Raw genomic sequence first — 25,168 nt, forward strand, 5'->3', positions numbered from 1 at the left:
AGATGTGGTAGAAGGTCCAACATGAACAATAGTAGCAACAGCTATAAAAGTTCTTCCTGATAGTGAACATTGACCTGCTACAAAAAATTTAATTAAAGTTTTCAATGTTGTTTCATCAGTTCTATAACGTTGCAGCATTAAAAAAGCATACTGTCCATATCTTTGTATAAGTAATGTTGATGACATTTCTGATTTACATTGGCTACACTGCATGTTTTGACTTGCTCCTCTAACTAGATTGTTAAAAGACACTGATTGACAGTCAGGTAAAGTCAAATATATGAATCTCTCAGTGCCTATGTCAGTGCTACATGTAAACAAACAATTTTGACAGTCATGCTGCCATTAATAAGAAAGGCCAAAAAGGTTTTCAATATCTATACCTTCATCTTCCAGTACACCAAGCATAAACATTAAACATTCCTGACAATCTTGCTGAATATTCTGCGTAAATTGACTAGAACCAGAACATATGTCCAAAACATTTCGAATATCAGAAACACTTTGTATTTTACTTTTATCACTACTACATTTGTCATAAACAGAATTAAACAATGAACATAATCTTTTGTCCCAATGCTCTACAATTTGCTGTTGGAAACTTTCAAGAAAAAAAACAACATTAACCACTACATTAGCATAGCAGTTGACACCAGAACTATTTTCAAACCAATAACCATCATTCTCTTCAACACTGTCCTTTTTCTTTTTGCTTGCAAGCGCAACTTCATCTTGTTTTTTTTCTTTCTGTACAGTTTCAAAAACAGATATTCTCAAATCTTCTTTTTCTACCTACCCCATCCTTTTCAATCACTGGATATTGACCTAAATTGGGTGCATATTCTCTTCTTAACCTATTATACTCTTTCACACGGTTTACATCTGCAGAAACCTTTGTCTCATCAAAATCAATCAAGTACAATCCAGATAAAGTTCTGACTCGAGACAAAGCAACATTTGCCATACCTTCTTAAAACACGGTACTTCCAATATTTACTAAAGCACAAACACTTAAACCTTGAGATTTATTAATGAATGGTCACCGCATATGCCAAACAAACAGGAAACTGTTTTCTGCACAATGACTAACTTGTTGTACTTCAGCAATTTCATCAAATTTGATTTTCAAAAATTCAATTCCACCTCTATTTAAATAATTAACAAAATCAACAATTTTACCCATTGCTCCATTTACTAAACCTTTTTGCGCATTCAAATTACGTTGCAAAATTACTCTACAATTTACACATGCATACAAATTCTTTTCTAAACCAGCAGTTTTTCTTATCGATTTTTCTAAACAATCCAATTTCCTCTTCAAGTTTTCACTCGAAATAATACTGATTCGTTCATGTTCTATTTTATCAATTGCTTCCAATTCTATAATTTCTTAATTTTCCAACTTTAACATTTCTTCATTGAATATAGAACATTCACGCAGTATTGGCATTAAGCAGATTACAGATTTGTTTTCTGCAATTCCCATGTATATTTTCTATGGGACAATATTTGCATTTGGAAACAAATTGGAAAGTAATCGTGTTTGTAAAGCTTGTTTGCCATGTTCGGTTAATTTTCCAATTCTTATATCTTGAAGAATTGTTTCATAATCATTTGCTTGTCGCATATTTGTAGTAAGTTCCTTATATTGAAAATATGACCAAATGTTTACTTTGCCAAAACTCCCCAAAGACTTTCTAGTATCTTCATGTACCAGTGTTTTAAACACTGGCTGTTCTTTTACATGAGTAAGTTGTAGAAGATCTCCAAAAACTATGACATTTTTTCCTCTGAATAATACATCATACTTGGTTTTAAGAATTTGCTGCATTCTTAAATGCACAAAGGCAAGCATTATGTTTGAGACCATGCTTACCTCATCAATAATGAGAAGATTAATTTTCCTCAACACTCTTGAAACTTTACAAGAAGCTTCTCCAGATAGCTTGTGGTATTGTAATTTGTTGTCATGCTCTACTGGTAGCATTATTAAACGATGTGAAGTAATTCCTTTAATATTGTGAGCTGCTAATCCAGTTGGAGCATTGACAACACAAGACAAATGCGACTCAGTTCTTTAATCTTTAATTAAAAAACTTTTTCCTGTTCCAGCTTGTCCACTCACATACATACGGATAGGTTCAAATGATGAGCAAGAGCACTCTTTCATCTCCTGAAAAAATCCATGGTCAATCTGTTCTTTCACTTGCTCATATATTTCTTTCTGCTCTAGATTTAGTTGTTCTTCCAAGTTTCCTAAGTTTGTTAGATCTTCTTGACCTTGTTACATTATTGTTTTCACCTCTTCCATAGCAGCTGCTGCTTCATTTAGAACAATTGGTTCTCCTAATGGGTCCTGACTCAATGGAGCAGAAGTTTCACTGTCTTGAGAACTGACTCTAACAATCTCAGCTGCAATTGTAGCTTCTTGCTCAATTTCGTCATTCAACATTTTGACATAATTAGCAAAAACAGGACATTCTATAGTATCTTTAGTTGCATTGAAGAAATCTTCATAGCTTTCAAAATCTCCAAGTAATTGCAATTCTGAACGCCATGGTTTGAAAAGTTGCAAAAGAGCTCAATAGTAAAATTCCTTTTTGTCATGTGTTTCGCTACTCAGTTTATGGTGAATAATCAAATGTCCTTTTGTTTTGTTTCACCAGACATCCTTCAGTACCAATAACGGCATATATACCATTATGAATGTTTTCGGTAATATTCCGTTTAAAAATATAGTTTTGCAGCACTACATAGAGACAAATGTTCTCAAGATGATGACTTCTATTTGAATAATATGGGGGTCATTAGGATGACGGGCGGACTTTGTCCGCCCGCTATCCTGTCGGTATGCGGGACCGCCCACCACAATTGCGGGCATAAGGGTGGGGGTCCCGGGGGTGGTATTAGGATGTGCCCGCCACAGTGGCAGGCACATCCTGCATGTTAAGCATTGTGGCGGGCGGTGCTCTCAGCACCGCCCGCCACAATGCTCAAAAAGCACTTATACACTTGCATGATCAAAGCGGCAGGCACCGCACGGTGCCTGCCGCTTTGATTATGTAAATGCTTTGTGCACCCCCCTACTCTCCTTCACTCTGGGGGCCCGCAGGAGGCCCCCAGAGTGGTCCGCCAGCCTTTCCATGGCGGCATTGCCGCCACAGAAAGGCATTGAAAAATGCCCATGATAATATGACTGGCGGTGTCTGCTAACACCGCCACCATATTAATCCTTTTCTGCCCCGGCCACAAGGCGACCGGGGCGGAAAAGTGGCAACAGGCTTTCCGTCCGCCGAGGTCCCCCCGCCATACTAATATGGCGGGGGGAAACGAGTGAGGATGTCGGGTGGATTGCCCCCGTCCGGCTGGTGGTGGCTACCGCCAGCCTGACGGGGGCAATCCGCCCGACATCCTAATGACACCCTATTTATCCAACATATTAGTTTTCACAATATCAGTACTTTCTGACTCTTTTTCAGCGAAATATTCTCGGTTTCGTGTTGCAGCAAGACCTAGACTCACCCAAATGCTTCTTATAGATTTAGAGTACAGACTTGCAGATGATAAGCGATCCGAGCATTCATACGCTCCAATTTCTCAATGAGATAACATCTTCAAACTGTAACTGCATAATTTCTTACTTAGACTCTTCACAGGGGAAATCTCTTCCCACATTTCCTTCACTTCCGTCTTTTCTGACTTTGTTATTTACGATGTCACATATCGAGCAACAGCAATGGAATTGTCTGCAACATATTGAATATCCATATTAGCATTCCACATAGACAAAATGACTGAGTTATAGTCATTTATGTATTTTGACTCTTCATTTCTTCTTAAGTTGTAGGTATTTTTTGGAGACTTTGGTGTGATATTATGTCGCAAAGATGACATAAAACTGTTCACTCTTCCTTTCGATATTACAGGTCAAGGAAATGCAAACAGCATTTGCTGTAGAATTTGTCCTTAGATTTGTACTTTCGACGACAGTATTTCCCACAACGGTGGCTTTGGAATCGTAAGACTTGTTGTCTTAAGTTGTTATCTTGTGTACTTTTGGGTATATCACATGTAGCGTATTCTCCATTAAAAGACAACACAGTATCATCTGAGTCTGTTCCAAATTTGGGAGCATCTTTGATCCATAATAGCATATGTATGTGAGGAGCACCTCTTGCTTGATACTCCTTTCTCCAAAAGAAATCCAGAACCTCTCCAAGAGGAGGATATTTTTTATTGGTCATAAAAGACATCATAGCTTGGAATCTATGATTGAAATACCTGCATACATTAACAGGATCCAAAGAGCACATTCTCCAGGTGTCTTGTATTTGTATTTGGTATATTTGGATTTGCCTCTCGTAGATATTGAAGTAAATCATCCCAAGCATATTCAGCACAGCTTAGAGTAAGGAACCATGTAAGAGTTCCTAAGTTCCTTAGCATACATTTAAGTTCTCCATGACGACGGTACCAGTACTCATTAGTACCACGCTGACATGCCATCAGATTAATTAGCTGAGTTTCCAAAACATTATCTTTCTGTTGTACTTTATCCATGAATTCCCTTGCCGAAACATTTCGCAGATGTACACCTGTTTTCAATATATGGTTTACTGCATAAGAAAGTCCAGACAAATCACTCTCAAATAAAAGATGAAACAAATATGGAATACATTGTCGAAATCTTGCATCTTCTGCATATAATCTTGATGTGCGGTATTCAGATGCAGGAATCTGCACAAGTCATTCATCATATTGTCCTCCTTTTCCTGTAGGAAACAACGAGCTTCCAAGCTTTTTTCCCATACACTAATGGGACTTCATTTTGCTTCTTTCATTTGAAATAACTCTATGGCATTCCCCATCATTTCTTTGGAAAGCAATGGATGAACACTGTAATATTCATAGATTTCTTCAGTTCTGGACACATCCACTTTTTCAATTTGTCCAGATGGCAAGTCACTATCTTCTTGTACAGTTATTTCTTCTTCTCCCACATACACATTTTTGTAATATTGATTATTTTTTCAAGATACAACGTTGCCTTTTTCACTTTCCTTTTCACTTTCCTAGCATCCACTAATTCTTGCCAGATTTTCTTAGGAGTCCTAACTTTACTACTACTAAATTGAGCAAAATCCTAAATTTTAGACTTTCGGTATTCACAGAAGGCATTTAGGAGTCCTAAAGTTAGGACTACTAACTTCTGTGAATACCGAAATGAGTAAGTGCCTTCTGTGAATACCGAAATGAGTAAGTGCATTCTGTGAATACCAAAATAGTAGTAAGTTTAGGATTGAGTCTTAAGTTTATTCTGTGAATCGGGCCCAAAGTGTTTAATATTTTTCTCAAAAAAGTGCTCCTGCTCTTACCAGGACTTTCTTTCTGTTTGTTAAGACATCTCTCTTCATGTAAATCTTCTTGGTGAGTTCTCTTCAAATACACACTTTTCATTAGTTGCTTCCTCTTTTGGTACTTTGCTGGCATGATGCAGTATTTTTAGTATCGATAAACACAACCTATAATAAAAAAATATATATAACATTACAAAAAAAATATCAAATGTTCTATTATATTACTTACAAGAACAGAGGGAGGAGTATGAGGACAAACCTCGGACTATAAAAATAACAGGAATTACAACAAAAGAACAAGGAGTATGAAACAAAGAAAATTTAATATAAAATGAGAGTATAAATAGACAGTACAATATAACGGAATAAAGAAACAGCCGCGGTCCGTGGTGGGAGGTGCGAAATGCGTGAATATCGCTGAGAATATAGCGATATTCACGCATTAGAGACGAAATGGTCTTAGCCATGTTATCCACCTCCCATTGGATAACATGGCTAAGAACTGGTCTGGGCAGGTGTTAGTATTTGGAGATATTCGCGGTTAGCGCAAATATTTCCAAAGCTACGCCTGCCTTGCTAATAGGCAATAGCGACGTTAGTGACTGCTTTCAGTCAGTAACTGGTTGGGTATGCCCACTTTGGTAAACAGACATAATATCGATTCCAAAATATCGTTTGGACAAAATATCGAGTAAAAAATATAGACTAGCAAAAATATCGACTAGACATAATATAGACTACAAAAATATCGAGTAATATCGATAATAATAGCCAAAATATTGAATCAAAAATATAGACTAGACATAATATCGACTAGATAGAATATAGACAAAAAAAATCGAAAATAAGGTAGTTTTTAATATTTTTTAATAATTGTGTAATATAAATCTGTAGCGGGTTGTGGGTTTATAGGGGAATAGGGTGGGAAGTAATTTAATTATAATTAATTAATTATGTAAATTAATAATAATTAATAATTAATTATTAATTAGATAATAATTAAAGTATAATTGGTTAAAAATAATAATTGAGTAATAATTCATTTTTAGTACATTATTTTCTGTAGCGGGTTGTGGGTTAATAGGGGAATAGGGTGGGAAGTAATTTAATAATAATTAATTAATTATGTAAATTAATATTAATTGGTAATTAATTATTAATTGGTAATTAATTAAAATATAATTGGTAATTAATTATAAATATTTAATTGATAAATAATTAATATTTAGTAAAACAAAATTCAGTAGTGGGTTGTGAGTTTATAGGGGGATAGGGTGGGAAGTAATGTAATATTAATTAATTAAATATGGAAATTAATTAAAATTGTTAATTGTTAATTAATTTATAGTCCTTTTAACCCCTACGCTATCCAACGCTTTCCCTACTGTTGCACCCACTGGAGTGGGAATAGTAATTTTAACCCCTACGCTATCCAACGCTTTCCCTACTGTAGCACCCACTGGAGTGGGAATAGTAATTTTTACCCCTACGCTATCCAACGCTTTCCCTACTGTTGCACCCACTGGAGTGGGAATAGTAATTTTTACCCCTACGCTATCCAGCGCTTTCCCTACTGTTGCACCCACTGGAGTGGGAATAGTAATTTTAACCCCCTGGGTTGTGAGTTTATAGGGGGATAGGGTGGGAAGTAATGTAATAATAATTAATTAAATATGGAAATTAATTAAAATTGTTAATTGTTAATTAATTAATAGTCATTTTAACCCCTACGCTATCCAACGCTTTCCCTACTGTTGCACCCACTGGAGTGGGAATAGTAATTTTAACCCCTACGCTATCCAACGCTTTCCCTACTGTAGCACCCACTGGAGTGGGAATAGTAATTTTACCCCCTACGCTATCCAACGCTTTCCCTACTGTTGCACCCACTGGAGTGGGAATAGTAATTTTAACCCCTATGCTATCCAACGCTTTCCCTACTGTAGCACCCACTGGGCCTTAGCTATTGTAGAATTCACTACAGTTGTTACAATAAAATTTAACTATTTTGCTATGCTACGGTAAAATTATTATATATGTTTATTTAATAAAAAAATAATTATATAAATATATATGTATTTTTATATATTTTTTTAATTTACAATAAATATTTATTAATATAACATTAATTTATTAATTTTAAGTAAGTTAATAATAAATATATTTATTACTACATTAGTTTTAACTTAATTTAAAGACAAAAAAACCCGATATTTTTACAGTCTATATTTTTGTAACTCGATATTTTAGAGTCGATATTTTTGTACTTACCTGTTTATAGATAGCCAGTCGATATTTTGTCCATCGATATTTTGTCAACGATATTATGGCAACTCGATATTTTTGAGGTCGATATGATTTCAGTGATCCGCCCACTTTGCATTTCATTGGCTATAAACATCGCTGACATGCAAAGCGGGCCCCAAACTGCTCGCTATTGCCTAAAAGCTGTCGCTAACATCAGTTAGCGACTGGTTGCTAATAGGGCGATAGAATTATCGCTCCTTAGCGACCCGAAAATGGACGCTAAATGGTAATATGCTCCCTGGATCATTGCAGGTAAGTAAACAATTAAATTAATAAAACGAATTTCGGGACATATTATCAACAATAGGCAATAGATTATCGTCATTTTTATCAGCAGGAAAATGCAGATAATGAGCTTGATAATATTCCCTTGAGAATTCCCATACCAGCCCAAGTTAACACCAGAACTTGGGCTTCTATAGCAATTTACAAGAACCTATTATCAAGCCCATTTTTGTCGTTTTATCTGCAGTTTCCTGCACATAAAATGTCGATAATTTTAACACTGGTCCTTAATAATATGACTGTCAGTGCCATATTATCAGTAAAGGATGATACATTATCCCCGCTTTTATCGGCAGGAAATTGCCACTAAAGCGGCGAAAATGGTCTCGATAATATATCCTTGTGAATTCCCTTGGAAGCCCAGGTTAACACCATAACCTGAGCTTCTATAGAAATTCACAAGGATATATTATTGAGAGCATTATAACAGCTTTACCGGAAGTTTCCTGTCGATAAAAGCGGCAATAATGTATCGTTCTTCATTGATAACATGGCCCATAATCCCTTAATGTACAGAGAGGTACAAAATGATATTAAAGAAAAAAACATACAGCATGCATTATAGCAAAACACATTTACTACTATAAAATGTTTAACAACGGACGAATATAGGAGCATAATATCAAGACAGGCAATAACATTATCAACACTTTATCGGCAGGAAAGTGGCGATAATTGTATTGCCAAGTCTTGATAATATACCCCATAATTTGTTAATATACAAAGATACACTGCACACACACACTCCCATACAACATTTCAACTCACCTTTCAAATTGAATTCTAGATTAACAGGAATACCACTCACACAGTGGATATTCTTCTACACAATCTCTGGAGTTCAGTGTTTGCAGCACAACCGTCAAATTGAACATTTTCCCTCTCATTTTACGCATACACACATATAAATAACCAATTAAAATCCTGTACACATTAATTCAAAAGAAAACACACATTTCTATTGCTTTAACATTCTAAACCTTTCCAACTAATAGAACTTTCAACCCTTCCCCCATTCCGCAATCTGCCAGTTACCATGGAAACACTTCAGGGAACAACTAACTCAGCACACAGGTGAAAAGTTCATCATACATTGTTGCAATTTGAAACAGCAAGTATGCATGACTGAAGAATATACCAGTTTATCTTATGTAACAATCTTTTCTATCACTTTTTCTTAACCAATAAAAATAAGGCTTTTAAAAAACTGAAAGATGGAACCTAGTTTTCTGTAAAGTGTTGTCAAAGAACCAATCATTTCTTTTCTTTTTTTGAAAACTGCATGTTGCCTCCAGATCTCTCTTCAAAATGCTTACAGTGTGGATTGTGGGAGTCAAAGGTACGCACAACAGAAAAGAATTCACAAGGACCTAGGTTTACCAAATGTAGACATTAAATGGATTGGATAGAGAGGATTAAAGTTGTACCAATTGATGCCATTGGTGAAATCCTTTATGCATCTCCAACACCCTGACCTCATAATTGTGCACTGTGGTGGCAATGACCTAGGCACTTTGACTGGGGTAGCTCTGGAAATGCTCATGAAGGACACCTTTGCACAATTGATGACACTGTTCCCCAAAACTGTCTTTGTATATTCTATTGTATGCCAAAGGCAGAAATGGAAGCGGTGAAACCACTATTGTCTACAGTTTGAAAAAGCTAGGAAACATGTGAATAAATCTGTTTCTGCCTTTCTCCGAGACTTTCGAATGGGGTCCATTTACAACAACAATCTGCATTTCAATATGCATGGCATGGCATGGCATCTATAGGAGAGATGGTGTACATTTTACAGATGAGGGGAACAGAGTTTTCCTCATAAACTGCATCAGTACTTACTTGTAGGTACTAAAATCTTGCAAAAAACACAACAGTTCTTTTTAGAGCCACACAACACATAAACAAATACACTTCATAAATATCTAAAATAATTTTTATTTTTCTTGCTTACGTACGCTAACGTGACAACTTTCAACATTACAGCGTAGGTCATCCATACGTGGTTGGTACGCGTACAATAAATCTACCACTCCCTGAGCAACACTGGAATGCTCTCTCTACCAGCGTACGACAGACCCAGTACCTGCTGGCCTTCAGAAGACTTCTCAAGACCTGGCTCTTCGATCAGTAGCAGCCCCCCGCCAGACCCTTGAGACCCTCACGGGTATGTAGCGCGCTTTAGAAATGCAGTGATTGATTGATTGATAGGTTCAGAATGTTTCTATCCTGCCCCCTTTCCTTATTTCTCAACTTTGTTTTACTGTTTCCTTGTGACTCGGCTGCCGTGACAAATAAGATGGCTTGCAACACTTCCTGGTTTGGAGTATTGACAGCCAATCAGCATGCAGCTCCTGCTCGTAATTGTACATATTTCTGTACGCGTACGCTGCGATTTTTCTTTAAAAAATAGAGCCTAAACATGCATGTACGACCTTCTAACCACGCGTGATTGTCACCATGAAGCCATTAGCATGCATTTCGGGTCATATAATCAACAAAACGAGATGGATTATCGCCGCTTTGTTGCCACTTTCCTGGTGATAAAAGCGGGGATAATGTGTTGCCTTTTGTTGATATCGCGCTTTGTTGATAATATGGCCCGAAATTCGTTTTATTAATGTCATTGTTTACTTACCTGCAATCATCCAGATTCCATTGTTTATCACCCCTCACCTAGCCCCTCTCCGCCCCCCCCTGCCTGCCTCATTGCAACTCCCTGCATGGACTGCGGCTGAAAGATGTGGTGGCGATCTAGTCATTTACCACAGAGTTGTGGGGAACCCTTGGTGAGGCGCGAGCTCACTAACGAGTACGGACTTCACCGAAGACGTTCTGGAGTTCAGACCCGTTTTTAATTGCTCCTTAGACATTCCTGAAGAGAAAGTGGAAATATTTCTGTGAGAGTTAAAGAACGTTGTTTGACAAGTTAGTGAGTAAGTAAAGTTACCTGACATTATAGACAATATTGAATGTACTAGGTCAATGTATTTTCTCTAACTTAAAAGAAGAAACAATAAAATTCATGCTAAGCAAGGTCTTAAGGGAAAAGAACACATTGAGTAAGGAATACTACTAGAAAGACTTTTGAATGAAGAAGGAATATTAGTGAAAAACATAAGATATTCAAGGATTGACAGAATAGATAACTAGCAACTGCATAAAGAAAAGTTAGTAGAAGTACACAAGGAAATTAATAATATGAAAATTAGACAATAAACTGAGAGGCTTAGGTTAATGAATGTTACATAATTATAGGTTAAAAGCCGTGAGAAAAATAAAGAACCGTAAGCTTCAAGGTTGCAGATAAACAACAGAGGAGAGGTTAGTTCGAAATGGGAAGGGATAGGTAATTAGTAGGGTTAGACTAAGTTATAGAGGAGGATAGAGATAGAGTAAAAAAAATAAGTATTTAAAAAGTAGTGTGATAATGATGTCTAAATATACACAGATACACAGTGTTGTTCAGGACAATGAATAGTATCTTTTCAATTATAGTAAAACACATTTACTGTTTTGCAAAGGGTAAGGCGAATAGACATATTCTACATTTTTTAGTAGTGTATTTTACTATAACAGCATGAGTCTTTTCCTATAGTCATAAGGAGTGACTGCTTTCAAAATTTAAGAAAAGCTAAGAACAGGATATCTTATAAGTAATTATAGTTGTATAATTTTACAAAGGACTAAAACTCTACTAATGGAATGTTATTAGATAATGGTATTTACATAGTATTTTTTGTCGGCCAAAATAGGTGAAAGCAGTAGTTTTGTTTTAAAATATGCAAAGTGGGTTTGAGGGTATTGATTTCTTTAAAATCTGTATGGAGTATACATGCTGTCTTGTATGCAGGTGCAAACTTGTGTTTTATGCCTTCAATTCCCCAGTCTGTATCCTTAGACTTCCAACAAACACCCTGCCACTGCTATTTTAGTATTGTAGTGAGCCACTCAGCAGTATGTTCTTTTTGATTGTACGGTGGTAAAACTGAAGCTGTAATACATTTAGTGAGGAACTTTCTTTGCAGAAGTGTAATGATCCAGTCAGTATCTAGATAGTCATGTATTAAAAGAGGACTTAGTGCATAGGTTGTTTCAAACCTTTATGGACTGTGGATGCACTGTTCTATGCACCAGCATGTTTTATACCTTCAATTCCTCAATGTGTATCCTAATACTTCCAGCAAACATTCTCACACTACTGTTTCAATATTGTAGTGAGCCATTCAACAGTATGTGTTTATCTGTATACTGGAAAGGGGCGACTGCTCGGTCCCCCCGAACGTATGGTGGAGTACCCCGATCCCCCCGGGAAGCCATTTTTGGGCGGGAGGCGAGTCTCGGCTGGTATGCCCGAAGCAGCGTAGCCGGGGCGCGCCTTTTCCCGCCCAAGAGGGGGCTGTCCTAGACACCGACACCGATGGCCACGCCCCGCAGGCGGATTGGAGGAGGGTCCACGCCCGCCCGAAGAAGGATAAAAGGAGCAACAAGCCAAGGAAGCATCCTCTTGTTCCTGTGCTCTGAAGCTGCACCTCCCCGTTGCACATGAGCTTGAGACGGAACGAAGAGCCAATTTTGAGAATTTTTAATTTTGTGTTTCTTCTTTCAGCGAGTTCGAAGCTTCCTGACCTAGGACCTTGAGGAGTATCCGTTGACGATGCCTGGCAAGAAAGTCGGAAAGAGGGTCGGAACCGACCAGATGCTTCGTATGCTGATAAAGGACATGGCGGACATGAAGAAGCAGATGGCGGCAATGAATGGTGCGGGTGGACCAAAGAAAATCATCGGACCAGCATTGCCGGGAGTAGTCCCTAACGGGAGAGGTAGAAGGGCCAAGAAGGGGGCATCGGGTGGGGAGGCCCTGGTTCCCGAATCACCTCCAGCGAACCCGGTCACCCCGATCGAGGCCCCAGTTCCGGTCCCGAACGCGGGACAACCGATCCCGGTGGTGGTCACTCCTGTGAACGAGGAAGATATGCCTCCTGAGCTGGCTGCCCAGTTGGCGGCATGGTTGGGCAGAGAGAATGAGGGGGCCACGGCTGAGGAAGCGAGGTCGATAATGAAGCAGTTGCGGCAATCGAAAGATGCTGTGAAGGCACCCTGTCCTCTTGTTTCCCCGCAGGCTCCCGTGGAACAACCAGTGTCGGGCGTTGGTTCTGCAGCGACAACGGTCACAGCTACTGGTTCAGGTAAGCAGCCATTGCCAATGGCGGGGGAGGGATCGGTACCCTCAAGGAGGGAAAAAGTCGTTCAACATATCCCAATTGATGTGAAAGAGAGGATTTGGGCGGATAAATATGTGAACATGTTTTCCTTGTTGACCGATCACTATGAGATTGAGCATGTAAAAAACCAGAAAGAGTTTTTGCATCCTAGTGTATGGCGCGCAAAGATGGCGGGTTTCAGAGTAGATGAAACGATCGCCAATTGGGCCAGAGCGTTTGGGATGTTCACTGCAATAATGGGGGAACGTAGGCCCGAATTATTGGTGGAATTAGCCGTTTATCAGACACGTATCATGGAATTTTTTTAAACATATGGGGGCAATCAATGGTGTTGTTATGATAGCATATTTCGTAAATCCAAGGAGCACGACTCATCCCTGACGTGGGATTGTTTCGACTCCATTTCCTGGCAAAAAATTGAGAGGTCGAGCACGGCGAAGTCGCCATCTTTAGGCGGAAACGGGGTTGAGCCTTCCCGCCATTCTTTGGGGGCGCCCTTTCGGGCGGGTACAAGCAGTGATCAGAACACAAAGAATAATGGCAACTCGGGTAAAAAAGGGGTCCGTTGGAGCTTTAACAGAGGCAAGTGTTCCAGGCCACAAGGTTCTTGCAGGTTCAGGCATGAGTGTGCAGGGTGCGGACAGTCCTCGCACCCCGAGAGTACGTGCAGAGCCAAGACTGGTGATATGGGAGGTAGAGGAGGCGCCAAACAGGTCTAAAGTAGACCAAGGGGCGTTGTTGCCTACCCCAGTTGATATCATGGCACTGATCCCTTGGCTGAACGAATACCCTGATCATATCTCCGCCGGGGTGTTGCGAGACGGTTTCTCATATGGTTTCCGCATCCCGGCGGGGGATTTTCGGGGGGAAGCACAATGTAAGAACCAACTATCGGTTCAACAGAATGCGGCGGTGGTACAGGCAAAGATTGGGAAGGAAGTGGCCCGAGGTCGGGTTGCTGGACCATATGACATACCACCAGTTGGCAATTTTGTTTGTTCACCTTTGGGAGTGGTCCCCAAAAAGGACCCAGGGGAGTTCAGGTTGATACATAATTTGTCAGCTCCTAGGGGCCTTTCGGTGAACGATGCGATTGACCCAGGAGTTTGTTCGGTGTGGTACGCATCCTTTGATGAGGCCGTCGCCATTTTGAATCGCCTGGGGCCCGGAGCGCTGATGGCTAAATCAGATATCGAGTCAGCGTTCCGATTGCTCCCGGTACACCCAGATGATCAGCGTCTCCTAGGTTTTATGTTTCAGGGACGCTATTACATGGATAAATGTATGCCAATGGGTTGCTCCATCTCTTGTGCGTATTTTGAGAAATTCAGTAGTTTTTTGCAATGGGCGTTCACGAGAGCCACGGGCTTTACGCATGTTATGCATTATCTTGATGATTTTCTGTTTCTGGGGGCAGCCGGGGACACGGAATGTGCACAGGCCTTGAGGGAATTCTGTAATCTGATGGAGGAGTTTGGTGTGCCGCTGGCACCCGGTAAGACGGTAGGGCCATCTACTACACTCGAGTTTCTTGGAATTGAGCTCGATTCTGTAGAGGGGTGCTTTCGCTTGCCCAAAGAGAAGGTGATGAAATTCAGGGCCTCGCTAATAACTTGTCTCGGCGAAAGAAAAGTAACTCTTCATCAGTTACAACAGGCTGTGGGTCAGCTCAATTTTGCCCTGAGAGTAATACCGATGACTCGCCCCTTTTCACGTTCTATCGCACAAGCCATGGTGGGTCTCAGGGAAGGGCACCACCGCACAAGACTGTCAACTGAGGTTCGCCAGGATATGCTCATATGGCTAGCATTTCTGGCGGAGTTCAACGGTCGAGTTGTGTGGACCGATCCACCAGTTTCCTCGGAAGAACTGGGGTTGTGGACCGACTCGGCGGGGAGTGTAGGTTTTGGTGCCATATTCGGCAATCAATGGTCGGCACGAACCTGGCCTGATTGGTGGCACGATAATGGACTCACTGGTAACATTGGGTTTCTGGAGCTGTTCCCCATTCTGGTGGCCTTGGAAACTTGGCCAGAGGGGTTTCGTGATCGCTCTGTGGTGTTCTGGTCTGATAATATGACCGTGGTTGAGTGTATCAATAGTCAGGCAGCACGCTGCAAATGGATTTTGAGATTACTGAAGGAAATTGTCCTGCTATGTATGAGGCTAAATGTCCACTTTAGGGCAAGACACGTGCCAGGGGTACTAAACCAGGCAGCTGATGCGCTCTCTCGTTCCCATATGCAGGCCTTCCGGGGTTTTCTGCCCTCAGCGGACTCGGTGGCGGCACTATTTCCCGAAGCTCTCTGGTCTCTCGGTGCCCCGGATTACAAAACCTCGTGGGAGAGAGTCTAGCACCCAGGACAAGGAAGGCATATGAAAGGGCGTTCTGTTCTTATTGGTCCTTTTTGGGTTCAGCTAGGGGGGAGCACTGGGGGCAGGAAGAGTATGTCCTGAAATTTCTGGTATCTTTACATCAGGCAGGCAAATCAGTGGCTACGGCCAATAGGCACCGGGCCGCCATTTCTTTCATGGCACGGGCTCATGGCATCCAGGACCCCACATCGTCCTTTCTGGTACAGAAGGCGCTGGGTGGGTGGCAACGCCTTGAGGGTCGCAGAGTGGATGAGAGGCACCCGATAGGTTTGGAGAGGTTGTCTTTATTAATGTCCGTACTTCCTGCGACATGTTCATCCCAGTCAGAGACAGTGCTGTTCCGGGCCGCTTTTGCATTAGCATTCCATGGGGCTATGCGGGTAAGCGAACTGGTAGCGAGGAACAAGCAGGATACGGGGGGAGGTCTGTGTCGAGAACACATTCAAATTAAGGGGGAGACAATGGTAGTCTCAATTGCCAGATCCAAGAGCGATCAGGGAGCTATCGGGGACAGTGTGGTAGTTCAGCGGATTCCAGGGTCTCCCATGTGCCCGGTGAAATGCGTGGAGGAGTATTTAGCGCAGAGGGCGGCATCATGGGGGGGGAGCTTGCTGAGACATACCGACGCCACCCCACTGACCAGGTTTCAGTTTCAGCGGGTGTTGACAATGGCAATCGCGGCAGCGGGATTGAACCCGGGCGATTTTGGGACCCACTCATTCCGGATAGGTGCTGCTACAGAAGCTACAGCCAGGGGTTTGAGTGTGGATAAAGTGAAACAGTTGGGGCGTTGGTCCTCGAATTGTTATAAGAGGTACGTGCGGTTGCACATGTTGTGAAGCTAATGTCATGCACTCACGCTTCTTGTTTTTGTTTGGTTTTCAGTTTCGCGAGCAGGCTTTGCGGGGCGGACTGTGCAGTTGACCCGACACCTGGGGACCAGCGGTCAAAGATCACCGGCTGAGAGAAGAGTGGTGTGGGTCGTCGGCCACTCATACGTGAGGCGTGCCGCAGACGTATTCAAAGCAGGTGACATGATTCACATGGCTGGGGAATACGGGTACAGGGTGACCTTCTACGGAAGGGGCGGGCTCTGTATTGACCAGTTTCAAAATTTCATGGAGGGTCTGTTAGGGCGGACAAGGTCACCGCCATCTGTAATCATAGTGCATCTTGGGGGCAATGATTTGCTGACCACGGGTAGACGAGTACTTCTCGAATTAATCTTATCCACAGTAAGTTGGTTGGCGAGAAGGGTTCCGGGGTGCATGATTGCATGGTCCCACATGATTCCACGGAAGGTGTGGCGGGGGGCTATGTCTGTGTCAGCTTTAAACCAGTCGGTAAAGAAAGTGAATAACAAACTTGGTAGGTTGTTCCGTACGTGTACATTGCATTCTATTCCTCATGGATGTATCAGGGGGGACCATATGTACCTGGAGGATGGGGTTCATTTGTCCCGGGAGGGGAATGCTTTACTCATAGGAGACTTCGTAGCTTGGTTAATAAGTTTGTGCAGCCATGACCTTTAAGTAGGAGTTTTGTGGGGGGTCCGGATAGCCGGTCAACTATCCGGCCTGTGGCGGTAAGGTCATGATCGGTGAGCAGTAATTGGAAGATCCCTAGAGGTGGGGCGTCACCCATTATGGATGGGAGCGCCCGGGGGGAGGCGGCCATTGGCCCCTCAAACGGGGAGGCGGTCCCCTTCTAAGGATGGGGACGCCAAAAGGGAAGGCGGTCAAGGCCCCTCCCTGGGGAGGAGGGGCTACGGGCCCCTCCTGGGAATTTCCCGGGGCCAGGACATCTGCGACGGCAGATGTGGTAAGCAGTGTGGGGTGAGAGGGGGGTCTACGCTACCTTCTAGACACCTCACACGAGTCCTCGGACGACCACTAAGATGGCGTAGAGTAAACAGGGGCCCCTGTTAAGACAAGGGAAATTGGAAGTTGGCACAGAGGTACAGTCCTCTGTGCGCCCGCCCCTCACAAGTGGGGGGGGAGTTCTGGTATTAGGGATCTGACACTGGTTACGACCTTGCCGTTGGCCCGTAATGTTAGGATGTACAATTTCAATTTTGAGAAATGCATTTACAGGATGTTTAGTATCGGCTAGGAATAACCTTTGTATTAGAGATGTGTTAAGGTTAGCCAAGAACATCGTAATGTGTAAATGAAATTGTACATGATATGAAACCGTTATTTTTAATGTTTTAATTTTGTTTCATATTTTTAATAAATACGGCCGGGAGGGTAACTCCCTCCCGCCTTCCAAAAGTTCAGAACCGTTTCCGTCTTCCCATCCTTGGGGATTGTGTTGAGAGGGGGTGTCGGGTATCCCAACCATATGGAAAGGGGCGACCGCTCGGTCCCCCCGAACGTATGGTGGAGTACCCCGATCCCCCCGGGAAGCCATTTTTGGGCGGGAGGCGAGTCTCGGCTGGTATGCCCGAAGCGGCGTAGCCGGGGCGCGTCTTTTCCCGCCCAAGAGGGGGCTGTCCTAGACACCGACACCGATGGCCACGCCCCGTAGGCGGATTGGCGGAGGGTCCACGCCCGCCCGAAGAAGGATAAAAGGAGCAACAAGCCAAGGAAGCATCCTCTTGTTCCTGTGCTCTGAAGCTGCACCTCCCCGTTGCACGTGAGCTTGAGACGGAACGAAGAGCCAATTTTGACCCACCCGCCAGCCCCTGATGACAGCGATTTGTTTTGAATAAAGTCGAGTGACATGATACTGTTTCTTTTTCAGGTTGTTGTGAATAAAGTTGATAAGTTTGATATGTAATAAAGTGGTTGATCTTTCAGCATGTGTTTCGACAAGTAATTGCAGCAGATTTAAATGAAGTGCTTAGTAGAAGTTATACGGTGAATTGCTCAGTATAATTGTCTGTTGTATTCTCTCTTAGTTTAAAAATGTCGTATTTATTTTTTGGTCGGGCGGTAAGGTCATGATCGGTGAGTAGTAATTGGAAGATCCCTAGAGGTGGGGCGTCACCCATTATGGATGGGAGCGCCCGGGGGAGGCGGCCATTGGCCCCTCAAACGGGGAGGCGGTCCCCTTCTAAGGATGGGGACGCCGAAAGGGAAGGCGGTCAAGGCCCCTCCCTGGGGAGGAGGGGCTACGGGCCCCTCCTGGGAATTTCCCGGGGCCAGGACATCTGCGACGGCAGATGTGGTAAGCAGTGTGGGGTGGGAGGGGGGTCTACGCTACCTTCTAGACACCTCACACGAGTCCTCGGACGACCACTAAGATGGCGTCGAGTAAACAGGGGCCCCCGTTAAGACAAGGGAAATTGGAAGTTGGCACAGAGGTACAGTCCTCTGTGCGCCCGCCCCTCACAAGTGGGGGGGAGTTCTGGTATTAGGGATCTGACACCGGTTACGACCTTGCCGTTGGCCCGTAATGTTAGGATGTACAATTTCAATTTTGAGAAATGCATTTACAGGATGTTTAGTATCGGCTAGGAATAACCTTTGTATTAGAGATGTGTTAAGGTTAGCCAAGAACATCGTAATGTGTAAATGAAATTGTACATGATATGAAACTGTTATTTTTAATGTTTTAATTTTGTTTCATTTTTTTAATAAATACGGCCGGGAGGGTAACTCCCTCCCGCCTTCCAAAAGTTCAGAACCGTTTCCGTCTTCCCATCCTTGGGGATTGTGTTGAGAGGGGGTGTCGGGTATCCCAACCATATGTGGTACAACTGAGGCTGTTATAAATTCAATCACGTTCTTTCCTTGCAGTCTTGTAATCATCTACTCACTATCTAAGTACTCATGCATTTAAATAGGCCTCAGGGCATAGACTGTTTCAAAATCCTCATAGACGATGTATACGGTCTTCTATGTACTTGCAAATTTGTGTTTTATACGTTCAATTTACTAGTTTGTATCGTTACACTTCCAGCAAACACTCTGTCACTGTTGTTTTAGTTTTGTAGTGACTCATTCATCGGTATGTAGTAATCCTATCACTACATTAAAACACTAATGGGCACATATACAATAACTGGCATATCCCCAGGAATATGACAGTTATTGTGCTCCGTGACACCATCACCATGGATGCGCTGTATTTACAATGCGGTGTACCTTGGGATAAAAATGGCACATATATGTAATGTATCTGTGCTGTAAAGGTGGTGCATTGTTTGAGTTATGTTGGAAGTGCAACGTATCTCCACCAATGGTCTGGGGGTCCTATGCTCAGACTGCTGTGTCAATCCTTACACCTGCTTCAAGGTAGTGCAGGGTTTTGACACTGCATGAGCCCAAAAGTGACTAAGTGAAATCTTGTAGATTGTAGTCAGCCACTTTTAGGAGGTGTTTCTGCGCAGGAACTCCCACCCATGTAGGAATGTGTCCTTCTGGTACAGGGATTTACAATGTGACGTACCTCCCAGATAAGTCAAATTCTAAATAGCACATATCGTGGTGCATCTTTTGCACCACTGCTTCATCAGAAAAGTGAAGCAACATTGGTGTAAAAGAGGCACAAGGGTGTTTTAAATCTGCCTCTAACAAACCCTTACAAATTCACAGAGGCAGTTTCACTAGCATTGCATTCTTTTTTAATTTACTTTTATTATTTTGGATTAAAAATATGAAATGTAACATTAAATATAAAATAAATATAAGTATTTATAATAAAAATGTAGGAAATTACTATAAAAAGAAAGAAATATAATAATTAGTATATTTCAAAATTATCATTTACAAAACCTTTGAAATTCACTGAAAAAAACCATAGGTTTCACACACGTTATAGTTAGGAATTAGCATTTAAAAAACCTTAGGAATTTACTGGAAAAAAAATTGGTTTCACCCATGTTATAGTTAGCTGGACATTTCTCTCATACAAAACCATTGAAATTCCACAGTTATAGTTAGTTCAGCTAACTATAACTCGCGCGCCCACAATGCCCGCAATGCGCTGCTGATGACGTCACATATTACATCACTCATGACATGGTCAGTGACATCACTCATTACATCACTGATGACATCTCAAATGACATCACTGATGACATCACTGATGACATTATCCTTGTGAAAGGGTGGTAGACCTCCTCTCAGCGTAATATAACCTTTGATACACACATTGAAAAATAGAAACTAAAAATGTCAAAACAATGGAGATACCAATATCAGTTACAACAACCTGTTCAGAGTAATTCCAACATCTACATAGACATTCACTCATTCACCAACAGTTCTATATAGACAGACATACATGTACTCACTCATTATATGTACTCATACACTTATACATCCTGTTAAACACAATACTCATCCATAGAGTTACTCACACACGTACTCACACATGCAAATAAATTATCAAACATCCATTTACTTGCATATATAGCGATACACACACCACTACACGCCACTACACTTACTTTTACAGAAACAATCTCTTAAACAACATAAACACATACTTATTTATATAGGAACTCTTCCAATCTGTCTCACTCTCACATATACTCACTTATATACATCAATGCTCAGTTTAAAACATATGTAGTTACTCATAAAGATACTATTGAGACAGTCGTTCACTCACTAACACACCCATACACACACTCATCCATTGATACAGTCCTGCACACATGCTGTCTTCAAAATACATACAGTGAGTCAGTTATTCATGCCTCTATGCACTAAGTAATACCCCCCACTAAACCATACAGACACTCATACTGATACTCAAAACTCAACTAATAGCCCATATAGACACTCATATAGCTACTCACCAACCCATGCAGCCACTTATACACAAAGTGAGACACTGATACAGATATTTATATATTAAACATTACTCGCTAATACATGTATTCAGTAAGATACACTTAATAAGTCAGTTATACAATCAATTTTACAAAAAAACAATCATTTAGACACTTATTTACCCATTTATTTTTCCATCGACCTTTAGATATACATATATAAAAAATATTTATTTTTCAGAAAGACACACATTCACTGGATGATGTTATCAGTGATGTCATCAGTGATGTCATTTGAGATGTCATCAGTGATGTCATGAGTGATGTCACTGACCATGTCATGAGTGATGTAATATGTGACGTCATCAGCAGTGCATTGCGGGCGCAGAGTTATAGTTAGATGAACTAACTATAACGGTGGAATTTCAATGGTTTTGTATGAGAGAAATGTCCAGCTAACTATTACATGGGTGAAACCTATGGTTTTTTCAGTGAATATATATATGTATATATATATATTGTAATTGAAGAGTTGAAGAAACTACAGGAAGAGGAACTTAACTGGAGGAGAAAAAATCTGAAAAAAGAGGAATGGACAATAATTAAAAGTCTTAAAGAAGATGAGAATATCATAATCAAACGGAAATATTGTCATCTTAAAACGCAGCCAATATGAGGATGAGGCTCTTTCTCAATTGAGAAATAAAGAACACTATACTCAAATAAAAAGAGAAAAACATGTGGAAAGCATTGTGGCCTTCAACAAACTGATTACCAAATGGAAGGATGATGGAATCTTAGATTTTAAAGACTGGAAGAATCTGAAATATGAATTTCCCCAAATAGCCACATTTTACCACCTACCTAAGGTGCACAAGAGTAAAGTGTGGCCACAAGGAAGACCAATTGTGTCTGCAAAGGACAATCTGTTAGAGAATACCTCTACTTACATTGACAGTTTTATCTCTCCATTTGTTAAGGACCTCAGCTCATACTTAAAAGACACAAAAGATTTTTTGAGAATCATCCAGGGTGTGAAATGGAGGAGGATATGATCCTAATCACACTAGACATCGCCAGTCTATACACCTCGATCAGGCACGAAGATGGACTATTGGCAATGAAGAGTTTCCTAGACAAAAGGGCTCTCAAATTTCGTAGTCATAATAGGATGCTATTAGAATTAACACATTTCTGTCTGAGAAATAACATCTTTTTTTCCCAGGACAGATCTATCAACAAGTCTAGGGGACCACAATGGGCACGTGCTTTGCCCCCAGTTACGCAAATTTATTCGTGGGCTGGTGGGAGAAGCACATGGCCTGGGCGGGGAGAAATGAGCGATGGATGAGCAACATCATGCTGTGGACCCGCTATATCGATGACTTGTTCTTGGTGTGGTGGGGCTCACAAAGTGAGGCTGAAGAATACATCAATGATCTAAACAATAATAGTTTAAACCTCAGCTTCACCAGTAATATAAGTAAGAATGAAGTCTTCTACTTGGACCTTCGAGTCTATGTTGAAGATGACATTATCCAAACTGCAGTCTACCGCAAACCCACAGCGGGTAACACAATCTTACACTCGGGAAGCTATCATCCGCGAAGTGTAATTAACAACATCCCACAGGGTGCGTTTTTGCGCATGAAGCGCAACTGCTCAGCAGACGAAGAATTTGAGAAAGCGAGAGGAGAATCTAGGAAAAGATTTAGACAGAGGGGATATTGTAAAGGAATCCTGGGTCAAGCTGAGACAAAGAGTAATGCAGTGGGGAGAAATGACCTACTGATAGACAAACCCAAATCAGGCAAGTCGGAAATTAGAATGATCACAGGCTATTCAGAGAAGTCACCAGAAGTCTTCAATATCATGAAAAGGAATTGGAAAATTCTGAAGACAGACTCTGTAATAGGAAAATCGTTACCTAACTATCCTCTCATCTCCTACAGGAAAGGGAACTCATTCAAGGACCATCTAGTCAACAGCCATTATGAGTGCAGGAATAGGAAGAAATCTACAGTTTTGGGCTTTTTTCCCTGTATGAAATGTATGGCCTGTAATAATTCACACAAGGTCAAAGAATACCAAGTACTGGGGAAAAAGAACAAAACGAAGATCTCCAAATTACTTAATTGTAATTTAGAATACACTGTATATTGCTTAATGTGCCCCTGTGGGAAAAAATATATAGGGAGCACAGTCAAACAAACCAAACTCAGGGTCCTTGAGCACATGAGGGCCATCACCTCAAAACACCAAAGCTACCCTGTGGCTCGACATTTCGAGGCGATGCATAACAGCAACAGCAATTTACTCACCTATTTTGCACTGGATCAACTAGTCAGAACTGAGAGAGGAGGGAACTGGGTGAAGAAATTACGAACCTTAGAATCCAGGTTTATTATCCAGCTCCAGACGAAGACCCCAGGAGGGATGAACAACGAAGAAGAAATGTGGACACATATCTGAAACGTTGTCATCTCTAATCTTTTGGTAAAAAAGTACAGACAATCTGAGGAGAAGAATTTATCCCCAAGACCTACGTATCTGCCCAACCACAGTAAAAATTAAATAATGGAACTCTGGTAACGGACAAATGTGGTAATAAAACATGATAAATTATGTGGAAAAAAAAGCCCATTCAGGGCCTGATCGCAAAAACCACAATCAGTAAAATGATCCAGGTGTCACAAATCCGTGAACCATTCGACAGGGCTCCCAGCGGGACCGTTGGGAGCTTTGCAAATTAACGGCACCAGTAAGACAGGCGACCAGTAAAATGTCTGATAATATTACTCATGCATATCATAGACACTGTATATAAATTGATTCTCATATTTATAAAAATTGAGTACATGAATGTTTGACAAACATAATGAAATGCTTCAAAGTCATATTTTGTGATTGATTACTCATATCATTTAACCACTATAAGATGGCCGCCATGATTAATGCTTTAATTACATGAATTGTGCCGGTTTTTATGTTTATTTTGTAAAGCACGTGACAGGAAGTCACAATGAATTTTATTTAAATCACCACAAAAAAATATGCTGGTTTACACTGACGAAGGCGGCAACGCCGAAACGCGTTTGTAACCTTGCCAAACTGCAAAAACTGAAATAAATTATGGCAAACCACGCTGGAGCGGCTCTGAGTACTCTTTTTTGAAAACTAGTCCCGAGGATCGAGGGACTTTGTGCTGGGAGAATATATATATATATATATATATTACCTACTGGCGGTCGCCAGTAGGTATATATAGTTAGGATTTTTTCTCTATGGAACTTTTGAAAATTCTATGTCTAATAACTTTGGCGTTTGTGGACGGAATCGGCTGAAATTTTCAGGAAAATGGCACATTTTGTTTCTGAGCAGCCCCTGAAAATTTGGGGGGGGTTCCGTCAAGGGGAGGCCGAGAATAAAGGGGGGTCCCAAAACGCATTTTTCCCATTCATTTTTCCATAGGGCCTTTGGCCTCACTTTTAGCTCGAACGGCTGAATGGATTTACACGAAACTTGGCAAAATTGTAGGGACTGTTAGCCCGATGTGCCTTTGCTGGGTCTCAATATATGTGCTCCAGTGGATTTTGAGAAATTAACGTTTAAAAAAACAGATATATCTGTGACAGCGTCCTAGATAGCGCACCAGATCGCGTACTTTTCGCATTACGGAGCTTTGCGTAGCGAAGCTGATTGGCTCTCCGGTGTCTGTCAACATTCTAAACAGTCCGGTGCGGCCGCCATCTTGTCTCTCGGTAGGATCGAGAGACAAGAGGAGGAGAAAAACGAAGGGGGAATTTAATGAAAGGGGGCAAGGTAGACTCCTCTTGACCCCCTAGGAATGATGTTGGGGTTATTAAAGGGTCCCGTGGGGCAAATAATTAAAA

Source organism: Lissotriton vulgaris, chromosome 10 (assembly GCF_964263255.1).
Source record: "Lissotriton vulgaris chromosome 10, aLisVul1.2, whole genome shotgun sequence".
In the NCBI taxonomy this organism is placed as follows: Eukaryota; Metazoa; Chordata; class Amphibia; order Caudata; family Salamandridae; genus Lissotriton; species Lissotriton vulgaris.